We start from the raw sequence: 24557 nt of genomic DNA on the forward strand, positions 1-24557 counted from the left end.
GATCCATAAAAATGCGTGAAAATATCTGGAAAAATGCGTCAATCGATCAGGAGAATGTCGTTATGGGAAGGTGTGTTTGGAGATCCGAAGAAAGTGCGCGAGGGAAGGAAAGAAATATATGCGCGTAAAGATCCATACAAAAATGTTGAGCCTGTGTAAACCTCGCCCAGCACGCCACCCTTGACGGAGGCTGGAAAGCTAGGTAACGCGGACGCAAATACATCTTTAAACTTTGTGCATGTGTGTGTGTGTGTGCGTGTGTGTGTGTGTGTGTGTGTGTGTGTGTGTGTGTGTGTGTGTGTGTGTGTGTGTTGTTTCTTGCTGAATCTGTCAATAATGAGTCGAGTTAGCTTGGAAATATGGGTGGTGGTTAAGTCATTAGGTCGGAATCCATGATGGGAGTCAGACAGAGGGATGTTAAAGTGATGTTCTCAACGATTAACTTTTCCATTATTTTGGATGGTGTGCAAAGAAGCGATATTGGTCTCTGTGATGCTGGATTACTGGGGAGATTTTCTGGTTTGAGTATGAGTATGATTGGTTGTGAGTCTAGGAGAAAATGAAAAGTTCTGAAAGAGCATTTATTCCAAGGAGATGAAGATGTTTTAAGTGGATGTTTGAAATCTGATCGGGACTTACTGATTTCGAGTTTTTTTGTGCTTTTGATTGTTTTCTGTGTTTGTTGAGGTGAATTGAGGTGATGCTTGTGTTTTCTTTGATCCTTTTTATTTTTTATGGTTGTTTTATTGTTTCTGTTTTTGTGGTTTATTGATGCATAATAATTTATTTTGTTGGCTTGTTCTTTCTCGCTGGGGATGATTACATTACTGTTTATTAGGGTTCGTGAGTTGTTGAGAGGTGTGGGACTATTTCTTAAGGTTTCCAGAATTTGCATCTGTTTGTTCTCAGATCAAGGGTGTCCACTAAGATTTCCCTTTTTTGTTTTTTTGTTTTTTTTTAAGTTCATTTATGTTGCAGTTTTGATTTCGCAAGGTTACAGATTTTGCTGAGGTGAGTTGAATTTCTGTAGCTTGTTTCTGTTCTTAATGAGAAGTTGTATTTGAGGGATGAAGTTAAATTTTTGGTGTTGCCTCAAGGGATGAGACTGGCTGGCTGTTGTAATGACTGTATTAAAGGTGGTGACATCTTTGTCGAAGTTTGAAACTAGAAAATATGTTAAAAGTTTCTAATACTTGTTCTCTGTCTTGAGTGCAGTGTGCTCATCCTGCCTACCTGTAAATAGTGAAGATTTTTGTTTCTTTATATGGATTCACTTTTATTGTGTGATATGATGATGGGGACGATATCTAATGACAATTTAGTAACCATTTACCAAGAAGTTTGCATGACTAGTTTAGGGGTAAACAGAATGATGTCAGAGAAGGAGCTGTCTCATTGCGTCTGTGTGTGTGGTCGTGCTATGGTGTTGTGGTTGTATAGAATGATTAACAGTGCAAGCTGTTCTAGAATAAGGGCCTCTCGGCTGTCTGTGTCTGTGTGTTTAGCCATGAGGGGTCTCGTGTTTAGATCTCGTGTTATTATTACACTGGGGATGTTCTGAAGCAGTGAGGGATGTAATGTATCTTGGAAGGCATACGAGTATTGTAAATGGTGGTATGTGGATCTTGATAGTATTCCTTGCGTCGTTGTGTATATTGGAGATGGTTACTAACAGCATATTCATATTGTTGATATTAAGTATGTATATGAAAAAAATCTAAGCAGTGGAAATGCACGAGCTATAATTCCTGAATCCACGTTGTGGATCCTAGATTATACCATATACATTTTTTCACATGTTTAGCTTGGCTGATAAGTTTCCAACAACTTGCAAACCGCAAAATTACATTTACTGGCTTTCACTCATGTGACCCCTTGCCACCCCTGACTTATATGCTGAAACGTTCAACTGAATGCTTTGGTATTTCATTCTTTGGTTGTTTGTCTTTGATGTGATTCTTCATCTGTCTTGGATGCTCACCGATACAATATTAAGGATATTAATTACAACGAGCGCAGCTCTCTCACCAACAGCAATATTGTAAAGTATGTTGCCACGAGCCGGGTCAATTATAGGAACCATATTTGTGTTTTGTATTGTAAACGCAGATTCACAGAAAATACTTAGAAGTTCATCTTTCTCAGTGCAGTCCCCAGCATGTTCTCCGTTGTGGGAAAGAAGGGTGAAGGAAAAGGAGATAAGCATGAGAAAGATGAGATAAGAAAAGCAGGCGAAGAAGGGAGTGAGGGTGGAGGTGAAGGAAAAGGAAAGTAGGGAGAAACGGAGAAGGAGAGGAGGGTGAAGGCTGTAGGATCATAAAGGTGGAGCGAGGGGAGTGCGCTATGGAGGTGGTAAGGACACGGACCGTAGAAGGAAGGCAGGTTGAAGAATGGAGGAGCAGTAAAGGATGAAGGACAGAGGAGGCAGTCCTGAAGCAGAGATAAGGGGAATAGGTGAAGAAATAGACAGAGGAGATGAAAAGAAGTGTGGAGGAGAAACGTGAACTGAACTTATACCGTGACTGAAAGAGTGAAGGAAGACGGTAAATATTATAAGAAAGGCGAAAGAAAAAGTGGGAAAGATAAGATTGGGATTATATGTGGGATGACAGAATGGCAAAAGCAGGCGAGGAAACAAAAAAAAAAAAGACGAAACAAGAACGAAAAAGTGAAAGAAGCAGGTGAAAAGTAGGAAAATGAAGAAGAGAAAGAAACTGAAGGAAGGAAGGAAAAACAGAGGTGACAGACGTGACAAAGGACGTAAACAAGGAAAAAGAGGACAAGAAAGTAATATTGGAGGAGAGCAGACGGCACTGGGATTATAGACAGAACTGACGAACGGAGGCTGGGAATAAAAGGTGAAGACAGTTGAAGTTATAAAAGGGTCAGGGGTGAGCATTGCAGGTGGTAGGAATGCAAAGAGATGAGAAACACTGGCGATGGGAGAGGAAGAGTGACTGGAGACAATGCAAACAAGGGGAAAGGGAAGAAGTTGTGTGAGAGAAATAGAATGAAATGGAAGTGAGGTGGGAAATGGAACTGGTGAATGCAGTGATGAGAAAGAGTGGAGAGATGAGATACAAATATGAGGGTGAAGAAATTGCAAGAAGGAAGAGAAGGTTGTAAGAGAGAAACAGGTAGAAATGAAGGTAATGTGTACAGAGAGAAATAGAAATCAGAGTAGTGGGGAGCATTAGAAAAAAAAAAAAAAATGGAGGTGATAAACTGAGAGGGAACAAGAGAAGAAGCTGTGTGAGAAAAATAAAGACAGACTGAGATGACGACGGGAAAAAATTTGAGAATGTTACGAGATGAGAGACAGTGGAGATAGGAACGAGAGATAAGAAATGAAATGCAGACGGGAGGTTAAGGAGCCGTGTAAGAGAAAGGAATAGAGGTGAGCTGGGGGGAGAGAGAGAGGGAGAGAGAGAGAGAGAGATGAAACAGGACATAAACTGGGAATGAAGAATAAAATAATACACTGGAAGAGGGAAGGGAAGGACCTGTATGACAGAAATTAAGAAGGGCAGGGATGAAATGTGAAATACTGTGAGGTATAATGATAACTTAAAAAGGAAGAATCAAAGAAAACGTTGATGAAATCTGACATGAAATTGAAATAAAAGAGAGATAAAGAAATATACCATACTAGTGGAGGAGTTGGTGTCCATTTTTCTGTCACTGATGAGGATTTTTTTTCGAAAACAAGAAGATGTGGGCAGTTTACGAAAGAATGTGAAGGTATTATAGGAAGAAAAGTCGCTAAGGAATAAGTACTACGAAATCAACTCCAACTTGCTTTTCACCCACGTAATCTCTTACGTATCATCTCTGTGAAGATAGACCTGATAGTTCCTTGTGCCCCAACAGTCTTCGTAGGCTCCACACACCTTCACATGCTGCCTTGCTTTCCACGCCATCATTTTTCGCTTAATTCACAGTTTTTTGCCGTTGTATGATTCCTCCTCCATCCTCATTCCGTCGCACGCGCTTCTCATATGTTGCACTTCACCTTAACGCGTTTAAGTCTCTCCTTCTCTCATCCCATTTTCTCCGTTTCACTCGGTAAAATTGCTCACAACTTTCTATTTTTATAAAAGTTATGCGAGTTAAACTGGTTATATTTCCAAGATTTCTAAATCATCATCGTCTATTCTCCATCGACACGCAACCCCGCTTAATGCTTTTTTAGCCTGGAATTATTTTGTAATATTGTATTTTCAGTGCTTTGTCTTGCCAGTTTACCTCTTCTCTCCATTTTCTTTCATTCATGTTTTTCTCACAGCTACACAGTCTTTTCTCCCTTCATTCAATTTTTTTCTTGGTTTTCCTTTATAGCTGTCTCTTCTACTCTGTTGTTTCCTTCGTCCTTTACTCTCTTTCCCCTCTGTCCCATACAATATCCTCTTCTGCCACAATAAGTTTCCTTTTTGCACACTACCACCACGTCATTTTACCCGCTTTAGGAAGGGACTCATTTTGTGAAGGTGGTAGTGCAGGCTGTATCTGACCCCGCTTCCCCTGTTCCATAAGTCTTTCCTTAGCTGAATGTAATCGTCTGAAGATAGAAAGAATAAAAGAAATATCCTGTTTGTTTACCATATCCTCTTTCTTTCGCTTCTTACACCATCTCCTATCCTCCTCCTCAGTTGCATTCCTCTCTGTCTCTGTCTCTCTCTCTCTCTCTCTCTCTCTCTCTCTCTCTCTCTCTCTCTCTCTCTCTCTCTCTCACACACACACACACACACACACACACACACACACACACACACACACACACACACACACACACACACACACACACACACACACACACACACACAGCCATCTTTTCCAATCCCTTTCCTGAGGTGCATTTCTTTGTTTTCTCAAGCCACCCCTTCTCTTTCTCTTCCCTTCCCTCCCTCTGCCTTCCCACCCTGTCAGTAGCCTTCCCTTCCCTTCCCTTCCCTTCCCACTCCATCTTTTCTCTCCGCCCCTCCACTCCCTCCCTCCCTTACCCCCCGGTCAGACAAGGTCCACCTTTGCTCTCTCTCTCTCTCTCTCTCTCTCTCTTACACAAAGGAAAGATGAAGAGGTCAAGAAGTTGTAACACACACACACACACACACACACACACACACACACACACACACACACACACACACACACACACACACACACACACACACACACACACACACACACACACACACACGCGGATTCGTACACTCATACACACACAAATATAAATAATGGTACACACACACACACACACACACACACACACACACACACACACACACACACACACACACACACACACACACACACACACACACACACACACACAAATGTAAATAATGGCACACACACACACACACACACACACACACACACACACACACACACACACACACACACACACACACACACACACACACACACACACACACACACACACACATGCAGATTCGTACACTCACACATACACAAATGTAAATAATGGCACACACACACACACACACACACACACACACACACACACACACACACACACACACACACACACACACACACATGCAGATTCGTACACTCATACATACACAAATGTAAATAATGGCACACACACACACACACACACACACACACACACACACACACACACACACACACACACACACACACACAACTAAAGCAGGTAAATATCAGGTCTCTGCTCTATATTCAAACAAGAATCATTTTATGAATTGTTTTATTTATGTAATTACCTTATATTCTGTGTGGGGGGAGGGGGATTTAGTAAAGTTGTTGTGCTTTTGTCTGTCTGTATGTGCAAACTTGCTGAATTATCCTGCTGGAGGCGTGTATGGGAATGACAGCACCTCCCACTGGTTGATCATAGATTGGGAGGAGCCAAGGGATTTTATTATCACAGCTACCAGCACATCCTATTGGTTCATCAAGATAGTGTACGTAGCGGTGAAGTGCTAAGCCAAAAGTTGTGGCATCTCCCATCGATAGAGTTTAGTGCAATGAGTGAACATACGAGCCTGATGCCGGAAATGCAGGATGCATACACTGGCTTTCCGACCCCCACACATAGTGCCTCCTTGCTGTCATTGAAAGCCGACACAAGCCTAATTATTCTCTGCTAAACATACTGCACTACGTGAATGAGTTACTTATAATTCAATAACAATGCTGGTGTCGTGCTTATGTTACTAGTGCCACCTGAAGTTAGACTGGGGTGTCATTTTTCCCGGCACCGTTCAGTGTAAGCAGTTTTTCCTGTTTCATCGTTTGTGCGGGTTTGCAATGATTTACTGTACTGCAGCTATTGAAAATACTGCTTTAGTTTCGGATTAACTCAGTCACTGGCTCCTCAATTTGCTGAGTGTTGGAGAGGGAGGCCATTATTTGGTGAAACCGATGTAAGTGGGCGGCACAACTGTTTGGTCATATAAACATCCCCCATCTACTTCCTTACCCCTCCAAAGGAGGGAGGTGGACTGCAGGGTAGAGTAACGTAAACTACGGAAGCCTGCAGTCCAGCGGGTTAAGTTTCGGATGTGCCAGGGGCCAAAGCAACAAGAACAACAACAATCACTTTACTATTGCAAGGTTACAGTTTCAGCGTCACTCTTCCACACGACTTTTATTGAGTTTATGGCGTGTGTTGCGTGAGTCACTCGGGAATAAACCAGACCTTCGTTAGGGAGTTATTGGCGGCAGTGGAGGCGTTCGACAACAAACACGGGATTCGTGATTCACTTTTAGTAGGATTATGGCCAGGAATTTTTTATCTGCTGGTTCTTGAGTCACATTTTCACCGAGGGAATCACCCTTTTCTTTTAGCTTCTCTTCTGCGGGGGTAGAATCATGGGATGAATATCTTTATCTGTGGTTTGATGTTCCCTCTCTTCCAGAGATTTTATGATGTAGAAGCTAAGAGGTCAAGGGTGAGATCATACTCGCGGCGGGGACCATCACGTGTTTCCTAAGCAATGCGGCTGTTGTGACCATGAGATACGGTACTTGAATTTATTAGAATAGGGTGAAGCTGGTTCGTAGTAAACAAGTCTTATAGGAAAAGTCGGATAAATAATTATGATGATGACAATGAAATGAGAAGTAGCCATAGGGTTATTGCTTCACAGTTCTTCCAGAACGTGAAATGAAAGTATAATGTAACATTTTCTAGTCATTTGACATAATCAGTAACTATCCTGCATTTTCAACTTTGAGGATGCATTCATGCGAGACTCGTTGAAATTTGTCGTTAGATTCCGTAAGAAGGTCAAAGTTGAGGTGATGGCATCATCAGTGAATAAGATGCAGACTCGTGTCCTGCAGGCCAGAGGTCGTGGTTCGTGTTTGCACAAATCCTAATGTGGATAATGCGGCGCCACCGCTCCCCCCCCACCCCCCCGTGCCGCCTTAGTTGTCTGAGGACACGCCTGGTATCGGTGTGCTGTGTGAGATGTCCTGGTGTTCCTGGGTCTCTCTCATGCTGCCTGTGGGTCTCTCTCTGTTTTTCAATGTTCATGTGGTCTTTCTTTTCCTGTTTCCCTCTCTGGTCGTGTCTGTCCTTTTATCTTTGTCTCCGTCTCGCTGTCTGGGGGTCTTCTGTGGCTGCTTCACCTCTCCTACTGTTTTTGGGTTTCTTATCATCCGATATCCAAGCGTTTCTCTCCGTCTTGTGGGTCTTTGTATTGTTGGTTTAGTGGTTTCTCCTTTTTCTCTGTTTGTGTCTTGTTTAATGCTGATGATATGCAGCATGAAACTGAAAGGAATTTAGAGGATAAGGGTGAGGGGAGTGCGCCAAGTGACAAACAAATATGAAACAGAAACAAAGCAGTGGTGGGTGAGTATGATTGAAAAGTAATGAAAGAAAAGTCAGTGAACATGGAGCAATTGGATTTGGAAAGTTTGTAGTGCATTGGTAGAAACGGTAGACCTTTATTCAGTGGTGCAAGGTTATCAGCTACTAAGAATGGGGCAGCTTGATAGAATGTGGAGGTTATAGGATCACTAAAGTAAAAAAAAAAAAAATGCAGCGGTTAGAGACGATGCAATGAAGTTCTGGCGAAAGGAGGTGTAATACATGAAAAGCAAGAAATGTATGAAAAAGTTAGTAAGAAGAAAGAACAAAGTATAACTGATGATACCGGAGGAAAAATGTATCTAAACTACTTTAATAGTAGGGAATTATTTTGGGAAGAGCTGCCCAAAAGTAGGAATGAGTGTTAAAAAAAAAGGTGAAAATGTAAGTAGCAGTGCTAATAAATGGAACAAAAACATGGATCAGATGGAAAGAACATTTTGAAAAACTGATGATTGTGAATGACGAGAGCAGATCAGCGGTAAGCATAGATTTTTTTTTTTTTTATATACACAATGAAGAATTGCGGTATCTGAAAATATGAAAATGGCGGTAGTGAAAAATGCTGTGAAGAGACTTAAGAATGGCTAGGCAGGAGGTGTTGATGAGGTATATGTAGAGATTGACAGACAGCAGTAGAGTGGAATGGAGAGTTTTGGGGAGATAAGTAAGAAGGCCTGGATGAGTGGAACTGTACCAGTGGAGTGGAAGAAAGCTTTGATTCCGCCTTTACCGGTAGTACAGATGGCAGAAGTGAGTGCAGAAATTATTGTGTGATAAGATTTCTGATTTTGATTGCTTTTTTTTTTTGTGTGTGTATTGCAAATAAAAGACCCTAAGGTTGAGAGCTTGCAAAATTTGTCCTTCTAAACATGGCTGAACAAGAAGAAGGGAACAGAATTTTTGATACCTAATGTGCTGTCTTGTGTCCCCCTTTATGTTGTGTCCCGTGTGAGTTGTGTTCCCCTATGTGTTGTGTCCCATGTATGTTGTGTTCCCCTATGTGTTGTGTCCCGTGTGTGTTCTGTTCCGCTGTGTGGTGTGGTGCGTCCTTCGTGTATTCTATCTCTGTGTTTCGTGCCCCCTGTGTGTTGTGTGTGGCAAAATGCTGTAGTTTGTCCTTGTATCACCCTGCCCACACACGAGATTCGATGCCCTCTCTTTTGTATCCTGGTGTCGTGGCCGTGTGTTTTGGTAAGGCCATGTGTCCTGTAATCAACCCTACAGTGTCCCGGTTGTGTGTCCTTATCTGGAGGTGTCGTGTGTCGTGGTGAGGGTGGCAGGCGTCGTTCACCCTAACTTTTGCAGTAATCTGGCTGTCAGTTGGTGATCTGTCCTTCTTTGTCTTGCTTTGGCTGGGAGACATGTGATCCTCTGAAACATGTCTCAGCAGTGTGTCGTTTTGTTGATGTAACCTGGCATGAGATACGTGACTTGTGTGACTTACTTCACCTAATACTGGTACTCTGTTCTTATTGCTTTGTGATAGTGTAAGTACTGAGAACCACTCTGTTGTGTCTTGTGTGTCCGCCTTATCTCATGGGGTATCCTTTGCCCTGGCGAGGTTGTGACTCGTATTCTGGATAGCAAGGGGGGAGTTCGCTGCACTTCTTCCCGAGCGACTTGCATGACCTATTTCCCCTCACTGTATGTTCGTTGCGTCTTTTGATATCAGCATAGCGAGGATCAGCAACACAGAGGAGGATATTAAAGTATAGCTATTGTGCAAAATAAGTCGCCAGGGAAGAAATACTGCGAAGTCTCCTTTGTCACTGAGAATATGGCTCTGTAAGGCCTGTGATTCCCCCCCCCCCCACTTGTAGAGCAACCTTCTTCCTTATCTGATGTAACGCCATAAAGACTCATGATGTCCCTGACATATCCTGTAGTGTGTCCCTCTTATCTTACGAATGGTTGCAGTTGCACCCAAGGGCTTCCCCGTTGTGCCCCGGAGTGTCCTGTTTCGTCGTGTCCTGCTGTGTTATGGTGTGTTCTGGTAATGTCGCTGTATCTTTGTCTTGGTGTGTACTTCTACGTCGTGGCGTGTCCCGCTGTGTCCCACTGTTTCTAGTTTGTCCTTGTGTGCACTGCTGTTTACTTGCTTGTTCTAGCGTCCTGTTGTGTCCTACTTTGTTTTGGTGTTTGCTGGTGTGTCTTTTTATGCCATATTCTGTCCTGCTGTGTCATAATTGTATCCAGTTGTGTCCTGTTCTGTCGCAGTGTGTCCTAGTGTTTCCTGACGTTGCCTACTGTGGCATGGTGTGTCCTGGTATATAATGGTGTGTCCAAGAGTGTTTTGATGTGTCCTGCTGTGACCACCTGTTTACCGGTATGTCCTATTGTCTCTTGGTGTGTCCTGTTCTCTGTTCTGTCCTGGTGTGTCCTAATAGTGACCTGCATTGTCCTAGTCTATCATGGTATGTTCTGCTGAGTCCTGGTGTGTCCTAGTGTGTCCTGGTGAGGGTGGGTGAGGATTTGCTTGCTGGCCTGGTCTGCGCTGTTCACCTTGCTCATTTGTGGGTGAAGGTGGGATGCAGGCGGGTTTGTTTGTATGCTTACTGGTATAAACTTGTGTTTTTGTCTCAGGGTCTCTGTTACTGTGGTTTGGCTACGTAGCTTGACCTTCGTGTGTGTGTGTGTGTGTGTGTGTGTGTGTGTGTGTGTGTGTGTGTGTGTGTGTGTGTTCATCCATGAGTTTATGCTCAAGTTGGTAACGTTTCTTCCTTGCCTCTTTAACCCCTTCAAGTTGAGAACTATTTCTGTATTTTATTCTTGGATGCGTCAGACTACTTTATTCCACTTAAGATACACTTTTCTGGGCGATAAGGGTTATTAAGTGGACATTATTACTAGCCCCCTCACCGCGTCGTCTCCTCCAAACTAAACACACACACACACACACACACACACACACACACACACACACACACACACACACACACACACACACACACACACACACACACACACACACACACACACACACACACACACACACACACACACACACACACACACACACACACACATATGTAGGTAGGGTAGCAAGAAGAGAACATAAGACATCCCACATTTTCCTTAGGTTGCTTACTTGACACATAGTTTTTGTTGTGTCACTGTAATTGTCTCTGTAGTTTATGTAACGTCTTAGGAACAGGACACCTCTCCCTCCTTTTCTTTCCTCCGAACTCTTCATCTTTTTTTTTACCTTCTTTTCTCCTCTTTTATCCACGTTGTCCATATGTCTTTCTGTGGGTACAAAGTTTAATTATATCGGTGTATAAATGTATTTACCGTAACGTCTGTTGTGCTGTACCTACTTACCTACCAACTCCATGGCTTTCCTTCAGTGTCTTTCCTTTGTACCTTCTCTTTCTCACCTGCTTAATCCAGTTCTTTATTACTTGCTGGGCGTGTAGGGTTATTGTTATGCTCTTGTGTAATTGAGTGTAGACTATGTAACGTCCATTTTATAATATCTCTGACTGGGGTAAAAATAATCTTGTTGTTTTTAATGCATCAAGACTCAATTCTTACACCTATCAACCCGACAGAATCTTCCACAGGAGTACCCACTAATGTTTAGTAATACCCAGCTCAGTCCTGCATCATCCTTAAACTTACTTGGGGTTTCATTCTTTTGGGACTTATCTTGGAAAGATCATATTACATCTCTTGTAAAATCTGCTTCCAAGAGATTAGGTGTGCTAAGCCGACTCCGTACCTTCTTTACCCCTGCAAAGTTGAATTTATACACGGGTTTTATTCGCCCCTGTGTAGAGTACAACTCTCATGTGTGGGGAGGCTCCCTACATACAGCTCAAGTCAATAGGGTGGAGTCAAAGGCTTTTCGTCTCATTAACTCTCCATATCTTACTGGCTCCCTTCAACCTCTGTCTCTTCGCCGCACTGTTGCATCTTTATCTCTTTTCTATCGCTACTTTAATGGTCACTGCTCCTCTGAACTGCCTGCTTGCATCCCTCCACCTCCACGACGGGCGCGTAGCACCCGTCTAGCAACAAACTCTCATCCCTTTTCTGTCCAACTCTTTAATATAAGAGTTAACCGTTACTCCCAGTCCTTCATTTATGCAACAATTCAACTCTGGAACTGTCTCCCTCTGTCTGTATTTCCTACTTCCTGTGATCTCCAGTCTTATCAAACTCAGTGTGTCCAGGCATCCCGAAATGAATTTGGCTCTTTTGTATTGTTTTTGTTTTTTCTTGGAAGGAACGTTTGCGGGCTCGTGGCCTTTGGTTCCTTCTTCCTTGCAATAAAAAAAAAAAACTACCGCCGTCCCCCCCCCCTCTCTGTTCGCCTCCTGTTGCAGTGGGTCTGCTTCACGCTTGGGACATATACGTCACTGTTTTCCCTGGCGCATTCTGTCTGTTTGTCTGTCTATCTGTATCGGTCTATCAGTCTGTTTATCTATCTGTCTATCTATCTATCTATCTATCTATCTATTGCCAGCCGCCGTAATCCCATAAGGGGTGGCAACAAACAAATCGACTCCATGTCACCCTGTCCCCGGCCTTTTCGCTGTCCTCTCTACCTGTCAGAGAGTTATTAATGGGAAGAAAAACTTACCGATCCCCTCACACCTTAGGAATATTAGCCAGCGTTGAGGGAAATGGGAATAAGAGTGGAAATATTAGGTGAATAATTGTTCCCAGTTGAATATTCTCCTTTCGTCCATTCTAATTCACTTCATTCCCCTGTATTTGTCTGTACTCTGAGTTTTGTTTGTCACCTTGTAATTGCATATTGTTTTTGTGTCGCTCACTGTACAGCATCTAACCTCTTTCCAGATTTCTCAACTCACCCACCTGCGATCTACTTCTTCATGTCCCTCCACTCTTCTACCTTCCTTTCCCTCCTCCACCCACACAGGCCTTCACTCCCTCCTCTTATAGTCCTTACTTGTTTCTCCTCATCTCTACCCACTTATCGTCTCTCGTCCTCTCTCCTACTCCCCCCCCCATCTCTCTCCCCCCTCACCCCCTCCCGCAGCTCTCTTTCTTCACCCCATTCATTCTTTCCCATGAAATTCCAATGACTTTAGTTCTGTGTTAATCTTTCTCACTTTTTCATGCCAGCCTGGATTATTTATATATTCATTTTACTCCATTTGGTCTTTGTTTCTCTCTCTCTCTCTCTCTCTCTCTCTCTCTCTCTCTCTCTCTCTCTCTCTCTCTCTCTCTCTCTCTATATATATATATATATATATATATATATATATATATATACATATATATTCTTTTTATTCCATTTACTCTCTCTCTCTATATATATATATATTCTTTTTACTCTCTCTCTCTCTCTCTCTCTCTCTCTCTCTCTCTCTCTCTCTCTCTCTCTCTCTCTCTCTCTCTCTCTCTCTCTCTCTCTCTCACCATTCCTGAGAGTGGGGAGGGTAGGTGCAGACATGTTGATAACTACTCACACAAGGACGCCGAGGGACGTAGGGAAGAAGGGAGAGAGGGGTGGGGGAGGAGGAGGAAAGGGGGACCTGGAGGGAAGGACAGAGATAGGAGGAGGTAAGGGGGAGGAAAGAAGGTGCTAGGCGGCGGGAGAGAGAGAGAGAGAGAGTTTCCTTAGGTCAGTATAAGGATGAGAAAAGTAAAATGCTAAGAAAGAAAGGAATACGAATGTACGATATAGAGGGGAAAGGGAAAGGAGAGAACCAGGATGATTGTGAGTAAAGGAAGTGGACGAGAGAGAGAATGCATGGAGGGCAGGAAAGGGTTCAGGATGAAGGGAAGGATGGAGGCAAGATAATGAGGGAGGAAGGAAAGATGTGTGGGAAGGGAGACAGGGGGGTGGGTAGGGGTGGAGACATAGCGAGGAAGGGAGGAAACTCGAGGTAGGAAGGGAGAAACGAAAGGTGGAGATGTGGAAATGGAGAGAGAGAGAGGTAAGGTGGATATAAAGAGGTGTGGTTAACTCAAATATGGGTAGAAGTGGTTACCTTAGCTTAGAAGTTCTTTCCTAAACATACACAAGAATAATACACACACACACACACACACACACACACACACACACACACACACACACACACACACACACACACACACACACACACACACACACACACACACACACCTAGTATGCCGGGGGTTTAGAAATACAGCAAAACTACCCTCATCCCAAATACTAACAACAACAGCAAGGAACCTACACCATACAACTATACTCTAACACTGTGTTCTGTTTCATCTACTGTATCTTATTAACCAAACCTCTCCTTTTCTCACCAACCCCCCAATTTACAAGGAAAAAAAAAAGTGTCTGGGTTTGTTTGGTATTGGCATCATGATCTGGGGATTCTCTGACACTTTTTCAAGTCCTACTGATCACCTCTGAGTTTGCGAGGCAGACGCTCACAAGACACGATAACAACGCCTTTTTACATAAATCAGGTAGCCAAACTTACACTACACCATTGTATCTGCTTCCATTATTTTTTTTCCCCTCCTCTGCTACTACTACTGCCTTATGCTTCCCCGTCCTTGTATCTGTCCAGCCGTATTCTCTTATCATTATCTTCTGTTTCACCGTCTGTGCCTTGTATCTGCCCCACCCTTCTGTACTTCCACTGGGTTCTTTTCCACCATCTATCTCTTGCATCTGTCCTACCCTTGTCTGTGGCCACTATCATCTGTTTCGCCGTCTGTGCCTTGCAGTACCCTCCTCTGCCGCCATTATCTTGAGTGTTACCGTCCTTGTATCTGTCCAGCCGTATTCTCTTATCATTATCTTATGTCTCACCGTCTGTGCCTTGTGTCTGTCGTACCCTCTTCTGCCACCATAATCATCTGTATCACCGTCTGTTCTCTTCATTTGCTCTACCTACATCTGCAACTACTTTTATATTTGGGTGGCAGGAAGGGAGGTGGAGTCGAGAGAGAGAATGCACGGAGGGAGAGAGAGAAGGAGGGAGGGTTGAGAGAGGTTGAAAGTACAAAGAGAGAGGGGGAAGAGGAAAGGGGGAGGGAGGGAGGGTGCGAGCACGTCTCTACGCAAGGAAGGAGGGAGTGAAGGTACGCAGGTAGGGAGGTAGGGTAGAGGGAGAGGGAGAGTAAAGACAGGGAAAGTACGCAACAAGGGAGGGAGCTGAGGTACAGAGGTGGGAGGGAGGGACGGAGGGGGGAAGAAGGAGAAAGAGCCATATATATTCTCCCTCCCTCCCTCACGCCCCCCGGAGGAAGGTCGAATAGACGGGTATAGTGGTTCCCCAGGGCGCTATCCTCCTGCGCTCTCTCTCTCTCTCTCTCTCTCTCTCTCTCTCTCTCTCTCTCTCTCTCTCTCTCTCTCTCTCTCTCTCTCTCTCTCTCTCTCGTATTTTCTTCTTTTTCCTCTCTTCTTTCCCGTCCTCTCCTCATCCCACGGTTCTTTCTCCTTATTCCATCACTCCATCACTTTCCTCTTTCCATCTTTCCTTCTGCTTTCTCCCTCCCATTCTCCCCATTATATATTCCTCTTCATTTTTCATCCTCTCTCTCTCTCTCTCTCTCTCTCTCTCTCTCTCTCTCTCTCTCTCTCTCTCTCTCTCTCTCTCTCACACACACACACACACACACACACACACACACACACACACACACACACACACACACACACTTTCATCTGTCCTTTACTCCTCCTTCCTATTTCTGCAGACATTTTTCACCAAACCATTTTCTCTCACCTTATTCTCCCAGACAAGATAACCGGAGGGTGTGGTGGGTGGGGGAGGAGCCGTCTGCTTTTATTTATTTACTTTTTTTTTTGGGGGGAGGAGAGTAACTTTGCCAATAATTCGGTCTGCCATAAAATAATAGTCTGAAGCGTCTTAACGGTACAATAAACTGTGTGTGTGTGTGTGTGTGTGTGTGTGTGTGTGTGTGTGTGTGTGTGTGTGTGTCCCTAACTTCCCATCTTGTTTCCTTTCTCAGTCCTCCCTTTGTTCCTTCCACTATTTGTTTTTTTTTTTTGTTTTTTTCATATTTCTCCTTCCTTCCCTTCCCTGTCCCACCCACCGCATCATCCCGTTACCTGGCATATCCACGCACCATAAACATTGAACCCAAATATTTACAATCACTGCCACCTCTCCTGACTCCTTCCCTTTCCTTCCCCTCCCCCCCTCCCGCCTCTCTCACACACCCACTTAACCTCCTCCACCCTTCATATTATTGTGTGTGTGTGTGTGTGTGTGTGTGTGTGTGTGTGTGTGTGTGTGTGCAAATTATGGTTCCTACCCATTTATGTCACCATAATATTCTCAGGATCCTATGACCCACTATCAGCTGAACAACATCGTCAGGCGTTAACTGGAATAGTATACTAAAGTAGTCCTAACCATGAGAGGGCTGCGGATATCAACATTAACACTCTCAGGCTTCTATGGCTCATTCCAAGTTAACGTTAAATTTTCCCTCTGATTCTAACAAAACTCTTTAGCTCCTTTCTGTACTGGAGGCACTTTAAGTATGGTTTTCATGTTAACACCATGTGATATAATCCAGCAGAGAGAAGTCCTTACCAGTCGAAGGGCTACATACCTAAGTCTTTGCAGTCGAAGGTTAAATACAATCTCGATCTACACTGATGTTTTAAACCCGCTTAAGTATTTTATTGAGATCATTTACTTCAACTGAGAAAATTCACAGAAGCCCAGGGGTCTGTGATTATGGTCCATGGCACAACAAAAGGGACGGAGGTTGTATAATGTTATCCTGTAAAAGCACACACAGTCAGTTTATTATCAGAGTCTCATTTTACACAGGCCGTTAATTCTCCGAAGCCTTTTGGGATAGGAATATTACTTAGGCAGCTGTCTGGTAACTCTTGACTGTGTTGGCGCCTTGTTTATTTATTTGTTGCTTGCTGCTACCAGACGATTTTTTTTTATCTAACAGGAAAGGATGAGTAGGTGTGAAAGGGTAAATTAAGGCTATACCAAGCCTCGACATTTCAAAAGTTACTCCATGCTGATAAGAACTGTCTAGTATTAGTAAAATATAGAAGTTGCCATGCTATTGAAGAGATTGTGTATTTTTTAAAAGCACAGTATCATATTCTCCTTTTTTTTACCCTACCCAGAAACCTGCCCCGTAAGACAGTGTTAATAAGTATCAAATGAACTGGCTGGAAAACATGACTTGCCGTTTCAACAAACCGGCTATTTCCTGGACTCTCTCTTCTCGCTGGTGTTTTGTTCATTGCTATGAGTAATGTTTATATGATACTCGTCTGATTTCAGGTACATGTTCCACTCCCAGGCGTCCTGTTGACTTAATCATTTCAGCAAGTACATGGCTTTCCAGACTGAGATCTGTGAACCCCAAGGCGTCTACGGCAAGAGATCAGTGGGTCCACAGTGGGCTTAGAAGAGTTGGAATTTTTCCCTTTCACTTCTCTACTTATTTCTTTGTTGTATATTTCAAAATGAGTTGGCACGTCACCTCCTCTTCTAACTCACAATTGTGTTTCTTCTGCCATTGTTAGGGTCCCACCCTCCTTCTGTCAGTAACCATCCATTCCCACTATTCTAAAAAGACAAATATCGTCATGATTACCACACTGCCTTTTTTTTTTTTTTTTTTTTTCCCTTATATGAGAGAACTGTCATACCTCACTTTCAGCCTTCCGACATTCTGCCATTCCCCTACGCGTCTGCTCATTTTCCATATCCATATAATCACTTCCTTCCCTCATATCTCAGCATTTTGTCACACACTCCACCAGTTCCTAGTGCTTTCCCCAATTTTGCTGTCTTCGGTGCCTCACACAATTCTGCCCTACTGTCCCTCACACACTTCTGTCCTACTACCCTTCCGCTCTTTTTACCTCTCTTCTTCTCTCAGCCATTTCCTAACCACATCTACTGGCAATAGTTTCGCCCTTTGTATCCAACAACTTGTTACAATGCTACCTCCGTCATTTACTTTCTCTCTCTTCTTCACTCACATTCTGCCATTTTTCTTTCACTCCGTTGCCCTGTCTCCTACCACCCTCTTTTAAAATTTGACATCTTTCTAAAACAGTTGGGTGGAGTCTCTCCCTTACGCTCAGACGTCTTCCAAACTCCTCATCTACTCATTTTACTCTCGCCTATCTCGCCATCTCTCCTCTTTTCAGCACACGGCTCACTCGTCTTTCACAGCCACATTTCTTGTAATGTATTTCCCATCTCGTCATTGTACGCCTTCTCTTCTTGTACTCTCGTTTTACCTCCTCACAGCACCACGCTCTTTCGTTCATGTTCTTAGCCTTTCTCCTATCTGAAATAATTAAATGAACGTGGTCTTGCTCAAGCATGTAAGTTTGTGGTGAAGTAAATGACAGATCAAAGATACTTAAGCTGTACACTGTCGAGGAATGGCCTAGCTTGAGTGAATTAAACCGACTCGTGGAACCAGTTTATTATTAATGCAGTGAAACAGTTTATTATTAATGCAATGAAACAGCTTGTCATCGCAACATCCGAATCAGATGTTATTCATGAGTACTTTTATGGGTGTTGGGATAAAGGCCGTGTTCTGAGTGGCATAGTATACTTCGTGGCGCTGTATTCATTGCGATTTATTATGCATACTACACCTTGATATTCTCCTTTATGTAGTTTTGTTATCGACATAGCTTGCCTTGGTAATGCAACAGAGGATAAGGATAAGAAGATGCAAATTAAATCGCTCAGGAAGAGGTACTACAAAGTTCTCTCTGCCACCTGACGTGCAGCCCAGAGTGAAAGTGGTCCATGAGATCTTGAGGTTCTCCACTGCTCCAAGAGGGAAATGAAGTCTGGAAACCACTGCAAAAGTAACAAGTTCCTATTGTCGTTATATTGATACTGTTTCCCTTGCCCTGACATAGATGTAATTTATTCATATTAACATTCTTTTCTTGCTCACATATCTACACGTTCGTGGTCATAGCCCTCAAACCGTATCTCAGCGAGTGTGAAGAGTGTAAATATTTTCCTTAACACCTGAACCCCAAGAACATCGTTGTAATTCTGTCATACTGCTGCCAGATTATTTTACTTAGCTTGTAAGAGCAGTAAAAAAACGATGAAGGCTGTCTTTAACCCCTCCATTTCGAGAAGTCTCGCCTTAGCTGAATAAAATCGCTAGAAAATTACAAAAATGGAATAAAAAAATACGTCTCTGGACTGAAGGGGTTCATACTGTTAACACAAACTGCTGTTTTCAGCTTCATGGCTTTTCATACATAATTGTCATCGTGTTTGTTTTACGGATGTATCAACTCCGGCCCGACTTGGACCCGCATCAGGTACATCCTTGAAGAGGGTTCAGATTGGACTGGAATGGTTGCACTCTCATTCATTCATTCATTCATTCATCTGAACAGGTCACGGCTCCTTATTTTTAGTGTGATTTTTGCTGCTACACGAGGATTTTAATCAGCTTAGGAATTGGTCCCCGAAAGTACCATTAAGTCTCTTGCTGTTTGCTTTCCTTTGCACTCCTTTGTGACAATCGGAATATGTGACTTGTAAAGGAACACAGACTAAACCAGCTTTAGGCCGGACTTTATAGCTGGCATCTTGAGAGTATTTGTGGTGTCTTTATATCGATATAACAAAGTGCATTTAGATCATATATTTCCATTCCTGTCCCACTCCTCTGTTGCCTCCCACACTTTCTCTGCTGCTTTCTGGTTTCATGCGTGGCCTTATTCTCTCACCCCAAATATTCCACTTTTTATGTGACAGGTTCTGGTTGCTTCTACCGCTTCTCTCTGTTTCCTTTCCTGTATCATTGACTTATTTATTTTTATGTCCTATTTCGCCCATAAACTACATACTGTAGTTCATTCCCGAAGCCCAGTAGTCATTCTCCTCACACCTTCACGTTGACCACACCTTCACCTGGGGCACTCATACCCACCATCCATATTGAAGGCATAGTAAAGGTCGTCTTATTTAGGACTGGTGTGGTATGGGCGTGGGTTTAAGTGGCGTGTCGTCCGGTTACTCGAAAGATCAGCAAGCATTGTTTTTACGAAATTCAAATACCCAATCAGTTCCCTGCTCGTGATTAGTATTGGTCTCCCATCCTTTCATTCTCCAACATTAGTCTACCTTTACTCTTTAGTTGTCTTTGTTTTCTTTCATTCCCGTCTATCTCATCTTGCTTTTATCTCTACTTTTCCTTTTCTCAACCTTCTGCTTTTTATTCTTCATCAGTTTTTTTTCAGACTCTCATTGTTTACCTCCATTCTCCCCGATTGAACTTTCTCCACTATTCCTGTCTGTATTTTTACCATTCCTTTTATTATCCATTTGATGTCCTTCCTTCCCTTTCCTTGTGATAATTTTTCTTGTTATTTCCCTCTGCTTTCACCCAGTCCCCATATCCACAGTTTCATTCTTGTCATTGTTATGTAATTTTCCCTTCTTTCCACATACCTCCCTTTCTTTTCCTTAGATCTTTTGTCTTTTCCTCCTTTCTCCATCTCATCCTCTCCCTCACTTTCTCTCTCCCACCGCTTTCCTCCTTTTCATTCTCAAGCCTTTTCTCTCCCGTCATGCTTCCATTCCTCCCTACTTCCGTATCCATTTCATCCTTCTCTTTTCTCCATCCTATATTGCTTTCATGTCTCCCTTCATTCCTCTGATTTTTACCTTTCTCTCTTTCATTCCATCCTTCTCTCATATCTCCCACCTTTCCTGTCCTTTACACTCTCCATTCTTCTTCCTCCTGTCCTGCTGTCATATACCCCACCTTTTCTCTTCTGTCGACCCCTTTCTCTTTTCCCACGTACCCTACTTTTATTTATTCTTCCTAGTCTTTCCTTTTCATCCTCTCCTGTCTCATTCACTCTTACCTCTTTTACCTCCTTCCTCCTTTTTTTCTCTCGTTTATATTCTTATCTCTTTTTCCCTGTCATTCGGGTTTCGGTTTCCTCATTTCCTCTCTCCTGATTATCATTCTTTTCTCCTCTTACCCTTATTTCACATTTTCTTCTTTTATTCCCTTTACTTCTTAGCTTCTTGTTTCCCACCGTCTTCCCATATCTTTCTAATTTCTCTTTCATTTTCTTCCTTTTCTCCCCTACTCAGCTTCTGATCGCCCCCCTTTTTATCTCGCTTACCTCCCATCTCCCTGCCTCCCTTCGTGCCTCCCTCACCCTTGACTCAACTCCTCACGACTCACTCTTTTCACCTGGAAACAAAAAAGGGTTCCACCTGACGAAAACTTGACCCTCCTCACCCCAGGTCACGGAGACACGGTGACAGGTCAAGCAGTTACACACACACACACACACACACACACACACACACACGCACACACACACACACACACGCACACACACACACACACGCACACACACACACACACACACACACACACACACACGCACACACACACACACACACACACACACACACACACACACACACACACACACACACACACACACACACACACACACACACACACACACACACACACACACACACACACACACACACACACACACACACACACACACACACACACACACACACACACACACACACACACACACACACACACACACACACACACACACACACACACACACACACACACACACACACACACACACACACACACACACACACACACACACACACACACACACACACACACACACACACACACACACACACACACACACACACACACACACACACACACACACACACACACACACACACACACACACACACACACACACACACACACACACACACACACACACACACACACACACACACACACACACACACACACACACACACACACACACACACACACACACACACACACACACACACACACACACACACACACACACACACACACACACACACACACACACACACACACACACACACACACACACACACACACACACACACACACACACACACACACACACACACACTTTTGGGTCAACAGGGCACAGGTGGAGCAGGTCTCGGCTTAAGCAGGTTATTCCCTGGTTTATAAAGGTTGGGCAGGTCGCTTGTCTCGTTGTTGCTTGTCATGCAGGTCACGTGTCATGCAGGTTCTAGAGGTCAGGTTAAGAGGTAACACAGGGCAGGTCATGTGTAACGCTGAAGGAAGGACCCCGGGATGAGAACATTATGCCCATCTTACCTGGCACCTTGTTTGATTTGTGAAACTCAGATACCATGTACTTTGGGACACCACGATTTTCACCTTTTTTTTTTTTTCTGGATTGTAAATTAATATTCTCTCGGTCAGTCCTCAGAGGATGCTGATGTGAAAGTCAGTAGTGGAAGTCCAGTATTGAAAGTCAGCCTTCATATGCGAGGGGCTGTTAAAGGTTAATTGCTGTTCATGAGTCGCTTGACTCTTAGGTCTCACTGCGTTGTTTGTGGTTTAAAGAGAGGTGGCACAGACTATCCAGCATGCGGTATTGCCATAAAGAAAAATATTCCCCTTATTGTAATTTTTCTTTTTAATATTGGCTCTCAGTTTCATTTTTTTTTTTTCCTTGGGTGGTGTGAGTGATGGGCGGGTGGTGGGGCGAGACTGAGTGTTATGGTAATGAGTGCACGCTAAGGGTCACGGGGGGATGGGGGGAGGGTTAAAGGGGGCGGTGGAGGTGGAGGTGTGGGGTTACGGCAGGAAGGTGGAATGTGGAAGGGGGTGTGGATTGTCGTAGGAATGGAAGTATGGGATATAGAGGTGAGGGGAACTGTGGTTGCTGTGGGTATTGTGAATTGCAAGGGTAAACGTGGAGGATGAATGCGATTCACGTGGATTGTGGGAAGGAGATGGAATGTGGAAATGAGGTAGAATGTGGGAAGAAGGTTATGTAAGAAATGGAAGAATGGATGGTGGAGAAAGGTAGTGGGAGGTATGGATTGTGTTAAATGCATGGGTAAACAAGTGAGATGAACATGAGAGGGCGGCGGGAGTTGTGGTTTGCCGGATGAGACGTGGAAGTGAGGTTAGAGGTTTGATTTAGTGGGCTACTTGGATTTTACGAGAGACGTGGATGGAGTATGTTATGGTGGGGTAAGCAGTAAGACATAGGTTGACAGACATAGTGTGGGTTGTATGGTAGATCCAGGTTAGTTGCGTTGTGGTTAAAGTACAGCCATGGACAAATGTTCGCACCCTGTTCCATTGCCTCTACCTCACACTTGGGGCATGTTCATCAATTTCCTCCCTAAGACATTATAGCGAAGATTCATTTACAGACAGAGACGCATCCCAAGACTCTATCAGCTTAGAAAGATTAGCAAGAAGAAAGTGAAAAGTAAGAGAAGTGAAATTTTAGGCGAGATTTTATTCCTCACATTACATGCTTTCGTCTGTGGCAAATGTATGTGATTTGGGATGTGGAGGATGTGTGAGTCGTGAGTGAAAGTGAGTTCATGAAAAACATGTGGGTGTCGCTTTGGGTGGAGATGGAAACATGTGGGTGGAGATGAAGGTGGAGCAGTTAATGGTGTGAGTGTAAGGCTGGGAGGAGATGAAGGGCTGTAGGCGTGAGTGTCAGGTGTAAGAGAGGATACAGTTATGGGTGTAGGAATGGTTGTGAGTGTAAGGATAATTGTGGCTGGTTGTATGAAGAGTTGCAGATTTAGGCTATGGGGAGAAATATCAGTGTATAATATAGGTGTGTAGTAGATGTGGGTGTTGTATGGCCTGTGTACTTGTGTCAGTGTAGATGTGCGTTTATGAGGGAAGAAGATGTAGGAGGTAGGATAGGTTGTAGATACAGATTTGGGTGTTATATGAACTGTAGTTGTGGGTAAGTGCGTGGCGATCTAGTTGTGGATATACTGTACTTGGAACAACAGAGATAGGTGTGTGAAGAAGAGCAGGTGAAAGATAAGTTGTACTGTAGGTGTAGATGTGGGTATAATATAGGATGTAAGTGTGCGTGAAGGTGTAGGATAAGGATTGCAGGTGTGTGGGGGTGCCAGCGTGGGTGTAGGTAGTAGCGTGGTCAGTGCTGGCTGCCACTGAATAAGGAAGAGCAATATGTGTATGAGTGTTGGTAGCTTCCTAGGATGTGGTCGCCTACGTGTAATGTTAAAGCAAGTGTAAGTGTAGGTGTCAGGGTTTAATCTCGTGGCCATTGGAGGTGTTATAGTACAGTACTCTCTTAGCGATCTCTTTCTGCATATGACACGTAAAATTCTCTCTTATATTTCTATTTCTACTTTTTGTGCAAAGTAGGAGGAGTGGATCAAAGACTGGAAATCTGTTATTCTTCAAAGGAAAAACTGAACTAAGAGAGTCAATATCAAGAATAACTCACTTCAAGACACCTGGTCAAATTTCGTTTAAAAGAAAGGAGATCACAGACGAATGAGATACAGGAAGGCAGTTCCAGAGGTGACCAGCTGAATACATGAAGGACTGATAGTATCTGTTGATTCATGCATTTGAGAACAGGACAGAAAAGGGATGACTGCGTTGTGTGACAGTTGCTGCACGACCCCCATAATCGTGAGGGAAGTGTAGGTATGGGTGTAAGTGTAGATATGGGTGTAAGTATAGGTATGGGTGTAAGTGTAGATGCAGGTACAAATGTAGGTGTGAGTGTAAATTTAGGTTTGGGTGCAAATGTAGATGTGGGTGTAGATGTAGATGCGGGCGTAAATGTCGGTGTGGATGCGGATGTGTGTGGATGTAAGTTAGGTGTACT

Source organism: Coenobita brevimanus, chromosome 92 (genome assembly GCF_032717465.1).
Source record: "Coenobita brevimanus isolate Jiangsu-jjx chromosome 92, ASM3271746v2, whole genome shotgun sequence".
NCBI classification, from domain to species: domain Eukaryota; kingdom Metazoa; phylum Arthropoda; class Malacostraca; order Decapoda; family Coenobitidae; genus Coenobita; species Coenobita brevimanus.